Source organism: Macaca thibetana, chromosome 11, assembly GCF_024542745.1.
Source record: "Macaca thibetana thibetana isolate TM-01 chromosome 11, ASM2454274v1, whole genome shotgun sequence".
Classification (NCBI taxonomy): Eukaryota; Metazoa; Chordata; class Mammalia; order Primates; family Cercopithecidae; genus Macaca; species Macaca thibetana.
Window position 1 is genome coordinate 76,123,638 of NC_065588.1, and position 13,642 is coordinate 76,137,279.

Here is a 13,642-nt window from a genome sequence, read left to right on the forward strand (position 1 = left end):
AAAAAAAAAAAAAAAAAAAAAAAAACAGGATATATTGCAAGGATAAAACCTCGCGGAAGAGAAAAAGCTGAGTTCTTGGAAATTGGAAAGTTGTCAGGTGGTACTTCCTTACTTCTTCCTCCCTCCTTTGCTCCCGTTTTCCCTCTCATTATTTTCTCTCTTCTGTTTCCATGCTTGTTTCTCTACCTCCTTCTCCTTGCATCTCTTCTCTCTTTCTGTCTCTCATTCTCTCCATGTCTGTTCCTCTCCTCCCTGCTTTAATTTTCTCTACTCCTCTTTTCTTGTTCTCTATTTATCCCTCCTTTCCTCCTTCCCTCCGTCCTCCTTCCTCTCTGCAGCATTCCAACTTTCCTTCCCCTCTCTTCATCCCTCATCCCCTTGTCTCCTCTTCCCTCTTTTTTGCCTTTCCTTCTTTCTTCCCTTCTTTTCCTCTCTCCTTCCCTCTGCCTTTTTTTAGACGTCTCCCTTTCTTTTTATATTTCTCCATAATCTCTTATCATTCTTACTATTTGCGGTTTTTTTTTACTCTTCTCTTCTGAAGGATGCCTGCTTTTCCCCCCTAACTTCTGTCTTGGGCTGTTATCAACTCTGATCCCAGTTCTAGGTGGCCTTTACAGGTTCAGGCCTACTAAGTTTATAGGAGAAATTGCAAAGTGGCTATCCATAGCTGAATTTGGCTTACAAATGTGTTTTGCTTGATCCAGTCTCTGATTCTCCTCGGTTTAATTGTTGGTCATAAATTCAAAATATAAAAGAAGTATAGGTTGGGCTCAAACAAAACACTTTTCTACACTTCAATAGTCCAGAGCATATCTTTGCATATTACAGATTAGTCTCAAAGTGGATATTCATTGTAATGAATTATGAAGAAAATATAAAAGTTTATTCAGATATTTCAGAAGTCAGAAGCATTCTTTGTAAATATTTTCATAAAATATTTTTAAAGATGCTTAAAATATAAGCTCTAGACGTAGAAAATTCGGATATGAGGACAATCACATTTCAGGGAATTTTAATGAAAAGTTAATTATATTAAATAAAAATAAAGTTGAATTGTTAACTTCTTTTTTTTTTTTTTGAGGCAGAGTCTTGTTCTATGTCCCAGATTGGAGTGTAATGGCGCAATCTCAGCTCACTGCAACCTCTGCCTCCTGGGTTCAAGCAATTCTCCTGCCTCAGCCTCCCAAGCAGCTGGGAGTACAGGTGCCCACCACCATGCCAGACTAATTTTTGTATTTTTTTTTTTTTAAGTAGAGATGGGGTTTTGCCACGTTGGCGGGGCTGGTCTTGAACTCCTGACCTTAAGTGATCCGCCTGCCTTGGCCTCCCAAAGTGCTGGGATTACAGGCATGAGCCACTGCGTCCGGCTGAATTGTTAACTTTCTTTCATTGTTTTAGAAGAAACATAACATAAATATAAGATGCCCGAACATAAATATAAGATGCCCTAGCTTTTAATGCAATAGAGTCCAACAGCTCCTAAGACACTAACTCCTTTAAAATTAGAGTTTTAAATGATACAAAAAGTATTAGAGATCAGCATTGACATCACCCTATACTAACAAGCATGAAACTGTTTCAATAAGTAGCTAAAAGACAAACTTCCTTCTGTCCATGGGCATAAATTAGGGAGTTCTTTATTGTAGGGGGGTGGGGGAGGGTCTCACTCTGTTGCCCAGGCTGGAGTGCAGTGGCACAATCTCTGCTGACTGTAACCTCAGTCTCCTGAACTCAAGTTATCCTCCCAACTCACTCCCTCCCCTACCAAGTAGCTGGGACTACAGGCGTGCACCACCACACCTGGCTATAAATTAGCAAATTCTTGTATTCCTAACTAGTTACTTGTAAGAATGAATTGTGTGGATTTGTTTTCATTCTCCAGCTAGTTCTAATATCCTTTAAGGCAGACTCAAATTTTTTCTGTCCTTCTATATTGTGAAGCATCATATTTTTCACATTGTGCATGCTCAACAAATGCTTGTGATTGACTGATACTATAGTTTGCAAGTGGGACCCTATCAAACATAATTATTTCCAAATGTGCTGCATACATGTCAATTGCAACCATTTCTTTGAGCAAGAATCATAAATTAAGCTCCTGCAAATATCCAACTGAGTACTTTTTAATACTTTTTTTAAAAATTAGAAAGCTAATTCATTATCTTTGAAAAATTATCAGGAAATAAAAAATATAAAGAAGAAGATAATGTCACTTGTAATATCATTACCTGGAAATTTACTAATTTTTTGGTACACAGAGTATCTTCTATATTTTTTTCTTTGAAAACACTTGTAAATGCATGCAGTTAATTTTTTTAATTTTTCATCTTGGATATAGTTGACAAATAGAAATTGTACATATTGAAGGCTTATAATTTGTTGTTTTGTTATATGTATTCATTGTGAAAATACCATCGCAATCAAATTAGTTAACATAACCATCACCTCACGTAGTTACCTTTTTTTGTGTGTGGTGAGAGCACTACCCTCTCAGTACATTTCAGGCAAACAATATGGATTTGTTAACTGTAGTTACCATGCTGTACATTAGATCTTCAGAATTTATTCATCTTGTATAACTGAAACTTTGTATTCTTTGACCAGTGTCTCTCTATTTTCCTCACCTTCCATACTGTGGCAACCACTGTTCTACTCTCTGCTTCTGTAAGTTTCACTATTTTAGATTCCACATATAAGTAAGATCATGCAGTATTTGTCTTTCTGTGTTAGCTTATGTCATTCAGCATAATGTTCTCCATGTTCATCCATGTTGTCCCAAATGAGAGGATTTCCTTCCTTTCTAAGGCTTAGTAATATTCCATTCTATACAGTTCACATTTTCCTTATTCATTCATCTTTGTTTAGACACTTAGGTTGTTTCCATCTTAGGTATTGAGAATAATGCTACAAGGAGTATACAAGTGCAAATATCTCTTTGAGTTGCTGATCTTTTTTTATTTTGGATATGCTGTGGTTTGAAATGTCCCCCAAAATTCATGTGTTGAAATGTAATCCCCATTATTGTGGTATTAAGAAGTGTGACCTTTGGGAGGTGATTAATTCATGAGGGCTTTGACCTAGTGAATGGGATTGGCACCCTTACAAAAGGGTTGGAGTACTCTCTTGCCCCTCTGTCCCTTCTGCTATTTGAGGGCACAGCAAACCTCCTTGCTGGAGGATGTAGCAACAAGGCGCCATCCTGGAAGCAGAGATCAATACTCACCAAACACCAATCTTGCCAGTGTCTTGATCTTAGATTTCCCAGCTTCCAGAACTATGAGAAATAAATTTCTACTGTTAATAAAACACTCAGCCTGTGGTATTTTCTTATTCAAATGGATTAAGACAGAATGTATACCCAGAAGTAAGACTGTGGGATCATACAGTAGTCATATTTTTAAATTTTTGAGGACCCTCCATTCTATTTTCCATAATGGCTGTACCAATTTCTATTCTCATCAACTGTGTACAAAGGTTCCCTTTTCTCCACATCCTCATCAACACTTGTTATCTTTTGTCTTTTTTATAGTAGCTGCCCTAACAGGTATGTGGTGTTATCTCACTGTGGTTTTGATTTGCATTTCTCTGATGATTGGTGATGTTGAACATTTTTTCATATGCTTGTTGGACGTATGTGTATCTTCTTTTGAGAAATGTGTATTCAGGTCTTAGTTCATTTTTCAATCACAGTACTTGTTTTTTCGATATTGAGTTTTTTTAGTTCCTTATGTATTTTGCTTTTAACAATTTTTTTTTTTTAATTAAAAAAATTTAAATAGAGACAGGGTCTCACTTTGTTGTCCAGATTTGTCTCAAACTCCTGGGCTCAAGTGATCTTCCCACCTCAGCCTTTCAAAGTCCTAGGATTACAGGTCTGAGCCACTGTGTCCAGCTGAGTTCCTTATATATTTTGGTTATTGTACCCTTATCAGATATTTAGTTTGCAAATATTTTATTATTGTTAGTGAAAATGGAATTATTTTCTTAATTTCCTTTTAGATAGTTCATTATTTGTGTATAAAAATGCCAGTAATTTTTGTATGTTAATTTTATATCCCACAACTTATTTAAATTTGTTCTAACAGTTTTTTGGTTAGGCTTTAACATTTTCTACATATATGATACTGTCATCTGCAAACAGTGATAATTTTTCATCTGCCTTTCTTATTTGTATGTATTTTCTTTTTCTTTCTCCCTTCCTTTCTCTGCCTTTCTTTCTTCCTTTTCTTTTTTTTTTCTTTTGTCTAATTGCCCTGGCTATGACTAGTATATGTTGACTAAAATTAGTAAGAATGGGCATTCTTTCCTTGTACTGGATCTTAGAGGGAAAACTTCCAGTTTTTCCCCATTGATTATGATGTTTGCTGTGGGCTTTTCATATATGATCTTTATTGTGTTGAGATAAGTACCTTCTATACCTATTTTATTGAGAGTTTATTTTTTATTATGAATGGACGTTGAAATTTGTCACATGCTTTTTCTATATTTATTAAGATGATCATGTGGTTTTTATGTTTCCTTCTGCTAATGTGGTGTACCATACTGATTGTTATTTGCAAACCAAACATCTGAACCATCCTTGCATCTCAGGGAGAAATCCCACTTGATCATGGTGTATAATCCTTTCAATTGCTGTGGAATTTGGTTTGCTAGTATTTTATTGAGGATTTTTGCATCTGTGTTCATTGGGGATATTGACCTATTGTTTTCTCTTCTTGGAGTCTTTGTCTGATATCATGGTCATCCTGGTTTTGGTAGCACGGTGATGCTGGTATGACAATTCCTGTTTTCTTTTGGTTACTATTTGCATGAGATATCCTTCTGCATCCCTTCACCTTCAGCCCGTGTGTCCTTAAATCTAAAGTGAATCTTTTGCAGACATCATATAGTTAGGTATTGTTTTTATTTTTGTTTTTAAATTCATCTAACCACTCCATGTCATTTGTTTGGGGAGTTTAGCCCATTGGCCTTTAAAGTAATTTTTGATAGGTAAGAATTTACTCTTACCATTTTGTTAATTGTTTTCTGCCTGTTTTGTAGTTACCTTGTTCCTCTCTTCTCCTGTTGTCTTTCTTCTCTTGTGGTTTGGTAACGTTTTTGTGGTGGTATGCTTTGATTCTTTTCTCCTTTTTATTTATCTGCTGTAGGTTTTTTCATGGTTACTATGGAGTTTACATTAAACCTTTTCTAGTTATAGAAATATGTTTTAGGCTGATAACCACTTAACTTCAATCACATACATACATACTGCATATTTTATTTCCCCTTCACACACTCTATGTAACTGATGTCAGATTTTGCCTCTTTCTATATTGTGTTTTCATTGCAAATTTCTGTGGTTATAGTTATTCTGACTAGTTTTGTATTCTAATTTACATATAAGTGTTAACAGTAATTTTATTGCCACAGTTACGGTATTATAATATTGTATGTTTGTGTTATGTTTACCTTTATAGTGAGATTTATACTTTCATATGCTTTCATGCTGTTGTTTAATGTCTTTTTATTTCAATTTGAAGAACTTCCCTTAGCACTTTCTGTAAGGCAGGTCTAGTGGTGACAAATTCCCTTAGTTTTTATTTGTCTGGGAAAGTCTTTATCTTTCTTTCATTATTAAAAAACAATTTTGGCAGATAAAATCTTCTTGGTTGTCAGGGTTTTTGTTTGTTTGTTTGTTTGTTTCAGCACTTTTAACATATAATCCCACTCTTTCCCGATCTGTAATGCTTCTGCTGAGAACTTTGCTGATCTGTAATGTTTCTACTGAGAAGTCTTATTTGGGTTCTTTTCTGTTTGACTAGTCACTTTTCTCTTGCTGCTTTAAGAATTCTTTTTCGTTTTTGTCTTTGGCCTTTGACAATTTAGTTATAATGTCTCATTGTAGACCTCATTGGCTTCAATCCATTTGGGGATCTTTGGACTTCATGAATCAGGATGTTCATTCCACTCTCTAGGTTTGGGAAGTTTTTAGCCATTATTTCTTTAAATAGGCTTTCTCTCTCTTTGTCTTTCTCTTCTCCTTCTGATAAGGCCATAATGTATATATTGGTTCACTTGATGGTGTCCGCTATTAGTTCTACACTTTTTTCATTTTTTTTCGTTTTGTTTCTCTAACTAGATATGTTCAAATTAGTCTTTGAGTTCATGGACTTTTTCTTCTACATTACTAAATCTGTTGTTAAACTTTTTATTGAACTTTCATTCTTTTTGCTCCAGGATTTCTATTAGGTTCTTGTATATAGTTTCTATTTTCTTTGTTGCGCTTCTTATTTTTTTTCATATATTGTTTTCCCAATTCATTTAGTTGTTTATGTTATTTTGTAGCTCATTGAGCTTCTTTAAGAAAATTATTTTGAATTCTTTGTCAAACAGTTAATAAGTCTCCATTTCTTTAGGGTCAGTTACTAGAGCTTATTAGTTTGCTTTGCTGGTATCATGTTTGCTTGATTCTTCATGGTCTGTGTAGCCTTGAGTTGGTGCCTGTGAATTTGAAGGAGTAAACACCTTTTCCAGTCTTTACAGGCAGACCTCCTTCTGCTGTGGCCTTGAAGTGATGGGACTGTCTCCTGGGATCATGGTTTACCGAGGGTGGAGTTGTGTCATGTCATTGCTGCTGAGTCTGCAGTGAGGTCTGCCATTGGTGAGCCTGATACTGGGAACGTAGGCAGGTGTGAATCTTGACTGGATGGGACTGCCTCTGTAACCATGGTCAAGCAGGGCTGGAGCCAGGTCAGGAGGCCACTTCTGGTCTGCAGGTGGACCCACAGATGGCAAGACTCTACCAGGGTTACAGATGGTTGTGGCTCCTGCTAGATTCTTGGGTGAGCTCCTGTTGGGTTCTGGATGGGTTGCTGAGTGGGCAGGACTGCTCTGGGACTGCAGTACAGCAGAGTTGGAGCTAGGTTACAGGGCTCCTTCACAGTCTAGTTAGGTCCGTGCTTGGCTGGCCTTTTACCAGGGGCACAGATGAGTGTGGCTCCTCCCTTGATGGTCCCTTGGTGGAAGGGGCTAGTGGCAGGACTGTGAAAAAGTGGGGCTGGAGCCAAGTCCACAGGGATACAGGGCTGCTGCTTGTCTGCAGCCAGGACCATGGTCACTGAGTCTGCCACTGGGGTGTGAGCCTGTTTTCTCAAAACAACCCTCTTGGTCTTGGGTTCCACCAATACTTTGCAACCTTCTGCTAGGATCTCAGAGTTCTCCTAAAGGCACTTTTGTCCATGGATGACTGCCAAATTATTATTTCTCTTGGTGTTGAGGGTGGGCATAAGCTGGGATCTCCTATTCTGTCATCTTGCTCTTTATCTCTTGGCATACATTTTTAAAATACAAAAATGGGATCACTTTATACATACAGTTTTATAACTGTCTTTTCCATTTAGCCATATATTAGGGACACCTTTCCATGTCAATGAATATTGGTCTACAGTATATAAATATCATTCCATGTACTGTACTTTAATCAATCATTTTTTGTTGATTTTAAGGCATTTACATGTTTTGTATTGTAAACAATGCATAGTTGAACATCATTGATTTACCTTTCTTTAGAAAAAAATTTCCAAAACAGAATTGCATAACAGAAGTTCAAGCTCCACGCATGAGGTCAATAAATACTTGTTGAATAATCATCAACTATGTGACTAATAATGGGGACACAACTATTGTTTAACTCATTTAGAATGGTTAATCTTTTAGACATATGAAGGTATATTATAAAAGTGTGTATATACACTTTTGCATATAGTAGCTGGGTCTACAGGTGCACACCACTGTACCTGGCTAATTTTTCTGTTTTTTGTAGAGACAAAGTTTCGCCGTGTACCCAGCTGGTCTCAAACTCTTGAGCTTAAATGATTTGCTTGCCTCGGCCACCCCAACTGCTGGAATTACAGGCGTTAGTCACTATACCTGGTCTGTAAAAGTATATTTTTGAAGCCTTTATAATAGCTTCACTGACAAATATTTTGAGATGCTTATTCAGAGGGAATATTTGTGGTCTAAAGTTTTGGAGAGACCCAATACACTGTTAACTTGTAATCCCAGCACTTTGGGAGGCCTAGGCAGGCAGATCACTTGAGCTCAGTTCAAGACCAGCCTGGGCAACATGGTGAAACCCTGTCTCTACCAAAAATACAAAAACTTAGCTGGGCATGGTGGCACACATCTGTGGTCCTAGTTACTTAGCAGATTGAAGAGGGAAGATTGCTTGAGTTCAGGGTGCAGAGGTTGCAGTGAGCCGAGATTCTGCCATTGCATTCCTGCCTGGGTGACAGAGTGAGACCCCGTTTCAAAACAAACCAGCCAACAAACAAACAAACAAACAAACAAAATATATATATATACACACACACACACACACTTAACTATCAAATATTGATAGCAATATTTACTGTGGGGAAATAACAAACCACAGTTGTTCTTGCGGTTGATATTAGCAGCAGTGTCATACATTAATAGTGTCCCTTACCAATGACTTAAACATTTTAAAAACAGAGATAATAATCTCAGAGTTGTTGAGAGGGTTAAGTGAGATAATCCAAGGTGCTTGTCAATGGTAAGCAGGTAACAAATACCTGTCCTACTTCCTAGCATTCCTAATGATGCCCTACTCCTAGCAGGTGCTCATTAATGCTGTGAAGATACTGGAGTTTTCAATCGTGACATATTAACAATGACCATTAGACTTTATTTCATATTCAGATAGAGTTTTGTATACTTTTGAGTGTATTCAAATGACTACATAAAGCTACACTAATTTTATTGCTTGTTAAAAGGAAGATAATCATTGAAAAGTATGAATTACAGTTTTTTTTAAAAAAGTAAGGATAGTTTTCTTTCTTTCCTTCCTTCCTTCCTTCCTCCCTCCTTTTTTTTTTTTTTTTTTTTTTTTTTTTTTTTTTTGAGATGGAATCTCACTCTGTCACCCAGGCTGGAGTGCAGTGGTGCAATCTCAGCTCACTACAAGCTCCACCTCCCAGGTTCACACCATTCTCCTGCCTCAGCCTCCCGTGTAGTTGGGACTACAGGCGCCCGCCACCACGTCTGGCTAATTTCTTGTGAGTCGAGGTTTCACCATGTTAGCCAGGATGGTCTCCATCTTCTGACCTCATGATCCTCCCACCTCAGCCTCCCAAAGTGCTGGGATTACAGGTGTGAGCCTGGCCGATAGTTGCATTTCTTTTAAATTCATCTAATAACTATAAATAATCTAAAATTCTATAAATTAGTTGGGGAATACATTTTGTCATATAAGTAACACTGTTTTTTTGTTTGTTTGTTTTGTTTTGTTTTGTTTTGTTTTGAGACAGAGTCTCACTCTGTCGCCCAGCCTGGAGGTGCAGTGCAAGCTCCGCCTCCCAGGTTCAAGTGATTCTCCTGCCTCAACCGCCCGAGTAGCTGGGACTACAGGCACGTGCCACCATGCCCAGCTAAGTTTTTGTATTTTTAGTAGAGATGGGGTTTCACCGCGTTAGCCAGGATGGTCTCAATCTCCTGACCTCTTGATCTGCCCGCCTGGGCCTCCCAAAGTGCTGGGATTATAGGCGTGAGCTACTGTGCCCAGCCTAACACTGTTTTGTTTTTGTTTTTGTTTTTAACTTACCAGTTGCAAGTAAGTTATCATGTGCAACTAAAACTTTTTGAGATATCTGCACAACCTGCACAAATAATTTAAAATCCTCTTTTGGCCAGGTGTGATGGCTCACACTTGTAATCTCAGCATTTTGGGAGGCTGACGTAGGAAGATTGCTTGAGCTCAGGAGTTCAAGACCAGCCTGGGCAGCATAGTGAGACCCCTATCTTTACAAAAAAAAAAAAATTCTTTTAATTAGGGGAGTATGTTAGCACATGTCTGTAGTCCGAGCTACTTGGGAGGCTGAGGTGGGAGGATCCCTTGATCCTGTGAGTTTGAGGTTACAGTGAGCCCAGATTACACCACTGAACTCCAGACTAGGTGACAGAGTTAAGACCCTGTCTAAGAAAACAAAACAAAACAGAAAAGTCAAACCCCTTTTCCCTCTGAAATCTCATTCTCTTAGAGAATCTTTTACTCGCAATTAAAGGTAAAATTTATCAACCCAGATTCTTTAAAGTATAGGTCGACTTAATGTGATTTTCTCACTGTGTATGTTTTTATATAAGCTGGATAAAAGAAAAATGGGAAAAAACTATCTTTTCCTTGAGACCATTTAAATTTTAATTTTAAACCTCACATGGAAAGCAGTGTTCAGTTTGAAGTGAAACATTGTATAGCAATATATTAGAGATCCTGGGGCAAGTTCAATCTAATTCAACTAATAAATATTGAGCACATGTTACGAGTTCAACACTGTTGGGAATACAAAAACAAATTTAATCTGGATGTTAATGCTGGGAGAGAATTTAGGAATAATTTAATACTAACCCTTCAATAGACAGAGGAGGAAATTAAAGGTCCTGAGAGATGAAGTGGCTTTCTCACAGTGAGTAGATAAGTAGTAGAGCCAAGATTAGAACACTTCCAATTTGGTATTCCTTGCATTGCCTCACACTCACTGCTCCAAGGTTTTACAAAAGATACAGTTTTTACATTGACTAGAACTCATGTAGCTGGGCTATCCCAACAAAGCAGGTCGGGAAAATTTCCGTGATAGTCAGCATCTCAAAATAGCAGCTAGTCACTGCAGCTTTGTTCCCAACTCTGGAAGAATGAAAGAAATTCTAATTATACAACTGGCACTGGACAAATAGTCCCTCTCACCAAACATTTGAGAGCTAACTATGTGCCTGGTTCTGTGTTATACCTTAGGAATATAAAGTAGACCCCAAACAATCCTTGTCTTTAAAAAACTAATAGTGTAGTGAAGGAAATAAACCTATGAAGAGATAACACTAGTAATATTACATAGCCAAAACCAATGCCTAGGAAAATGCATTCCAATTTTTTTTTCTTTTTTTCATCATTATTTGTTAAAATTTTGTTATAGTGAGAGTGTTTTGGCCAGGACACAAATACCCAGATCTTTCTTCAACACCCCTCCAAGAAGTGCCCGTGGCAGAAATTTGCAAAAGAAACAATGGCAAAGCAAAGCAAAGTTAGCCCTTGACTCCAAACCTCAATGCAGAGAAATAGGATAGTTTTAGGGGAGCAGTCATTACGTTGGTCTAGTTGGGTTTAAATGACCTGGCCAAAGCACCATGTTACATTCAAACCCAGATTTTAGATCTTATTCTGGTTGCATGGAACAAAAATGTGTGTGTGAGAGAGGGTGGACCAGCTGATTCAGCCTCTGCCATTGTGGGTCAGCCCCACTCTTAGTGCTCTGATGGCCTGAAAGAGAGAATCACAGAGAGCCCCTGCTGCTGATATTTTACACTGGGAAATCCCACCACTAGCAAATGTGGCCTCATCAGTGACTTTAAAAGCAATAAGCACCTCCTCTTTACTTTGACAGTTTGGTGCCCTTCCAGAAGACATTTCCTCCTTAGAGTATTCTGTTTTGTTTTGTTTCCTTTTTTTAGTGCCAGATAATCTCCTTGAAAACTTCACTTAAATTTTATTAAAAAAACATTCTTTTCTTTTTTTTTTTTTTTTTTTTTTTTTTCGAGACAGAGTCTCTCTCTGTTGCCCAGACTGGAGTGCAGTGGCACAATCTCTGCTTACTGCAACCTCTGCCTCCCAGGTTCAAGCGATTCTCCTGCCTCAGCCTCCCAAGTAGCTGGATTACATGTGTGCACCACCACTCCCAGCTAATTTTTGTATTTTTAGTAGAGAAGGGGTTTCACCATGTTGGCCAGGCTGGTCCCGAACTCCTGACCTCAACTGATACACCTGCCTCGGCCTCCCAAAGTGTTGGGGTTACAGGCGTGAGCCACTGCCCCAGCCCAAACCATTAAATTTGGATCAGTCCTTTTCATTATATCATATCATCTATTATACCCAGACTAAACATTAGTGGCCACCCTGTGAGGTGCAGATAAAAACAATGTATACTCTCAGTTTCCTTTCCTTGAGTTAATAGAAAAGTTGAAAATTTTAACAGAGGAGCTGATCGTTCACATAGAGCTTTAAGTGTTTTTAGATGGGCCATGAGAAGTAAAGCAAACATTTTGAATTATTACAGCTCTACAATTCTAGTGTGAAATGATTTTTATTTTTTAAACTTGTTTGCCCAGTTAACTTTGGCATTACACAAGAAATGGACAATCTAACAGAATCTGATGATTATCTCATGAGGAAATACAGCTACCTACATTAGAAAGCAACAACATGGCAACTTTCTTCTTAAGAGCTTTTCTCTTTTAATCTTACCTCTCCATAAATACGATCTGAGTAATCTATAACTCTAGATACTTGCTTTTTAAAGCTTATTGCTTTTAATGACATTGGGCTCATAAATTTTTGCATGTTAAACCTCAATGGTTCCCCCAAAACACATTTTTGTTCTCCCATAATAACATGCATTTAATGAGCTTGTTTATCAGATACCAATCTGCAGGAAAATTAATCATTTTATTTATGTACTCAATTCAATCCAACATACATCGATTGCATGCCTACTATGTGCCAGGCCCTATGCCAGGTGCTGGGAGTAAAAAGATGTATAAGACAGAGTTCTTGCTTTCCAAGAATTCAGTGTGTAAGTATAAATAGACTAGATATCTATAATAAAAGATTGAAAAATGCTATAAGAGCAGTAGGAGTATAGTACTGAAGGAGACAGAACATAGAGGCATAATTATTCCTGGGTAAAAGGGAGAACGGGGTTGGAAAAGAGAAACTACTGGGATTGGTGCCATTACCATATGGCTGCACCCATGATGATTTTGAGATTCTGATTTGATGTGCTGGTCTAGCTGCTGCTTCTCTCCCCTTCACTAACGATTCCAAAATTCATAATTCTTCATATAGCTCAGTACTTTTTTTTGTATTTCTTCCTGTGCCCCTTGTCCTCTTCCTCTTTAGCAAACCACCTTTCTTCCTTGTTCATAGAGCAAATTGTTTCTTTCGTATGAACAACCTCAATTTCCTGCTCTCCTTCCCCATTCCATCCCCCCACCCCCAGTGTTTTCTATGAAGATATTCTGGCCACAAGTTTAAAGTTTAGACACATCTTCCAGTGCTTCCAGTGCTCTGGATTACATGAATTCTTGCTCCTTGGAAGAATTTACTGCATCAATGATTTTCTCCTTTTTTGTATTTTCATCCTTTCCCTTTGGCTTCTTCTTTGCATTCAGATGTCCTCAAATGTCTCCCATCTTTAAAAAGTAACACAAAACCTCCACCTCATTTTTTACTTTATTTTTTTAAATTTATTTATTTTCAGATGGAGTTTTGCTCTTGTTGCCCAGGCTGGAGTGCAATGGTGCAATCTCAGCTCACTGCACCCTCCACCTCCCATGTTCAAGTGAGGCTCTTGCCTCAGCCTTCCAAGTAGCTGGGATCACAGGCATGCGCCACCACATCTGGCTAATTTTGTGTTTTTAGTAGAGATGGGGTTTCACCATGTTGGCCAGACTGGTCTTGAACTCCTGACCTCAGGTGATCCACCCACCTCAGCCTCCCAAAGTGCTGGGATTACAGCCATGAGGCACTGTACCCAGCCCGCCCGCCCTCCCTCCCTCCCTCCCTTCCTTCCTTCCTTCCTTCCTTCCTTCCTTCCTT

At 38.1% G+C, this 13,642-nt stretch overlaps 1 long non-coding RNA gene across 4 annotated transcripts in view; it reads left to right on the forward strand.

Moving 5' to 3' along the window:
* The window catches only part of LOC126931246 (uncharacterized), a 54,865-nt gene that overhangs the window by 13,333 nt on the left and 27,890 nt on the right, over positions 1-13,642 (forward strand). Inside the window, exon 4 of one of the 4 annotated variants that reach the window (XR_007717798.1) lies at positions 7,802-8,719. The exons of the other annotated variants lie outside the window; for them this stretch is intronic. This is a non-coding gene — a long non-coding RNA (uncharacterized LOC126931246). Of the gene's footprint in view, positions 1-7,801; positions 8,720-13,642 lie in introns of those variants that run through there. 4 annotated transcript variants of the gene reach the window in all.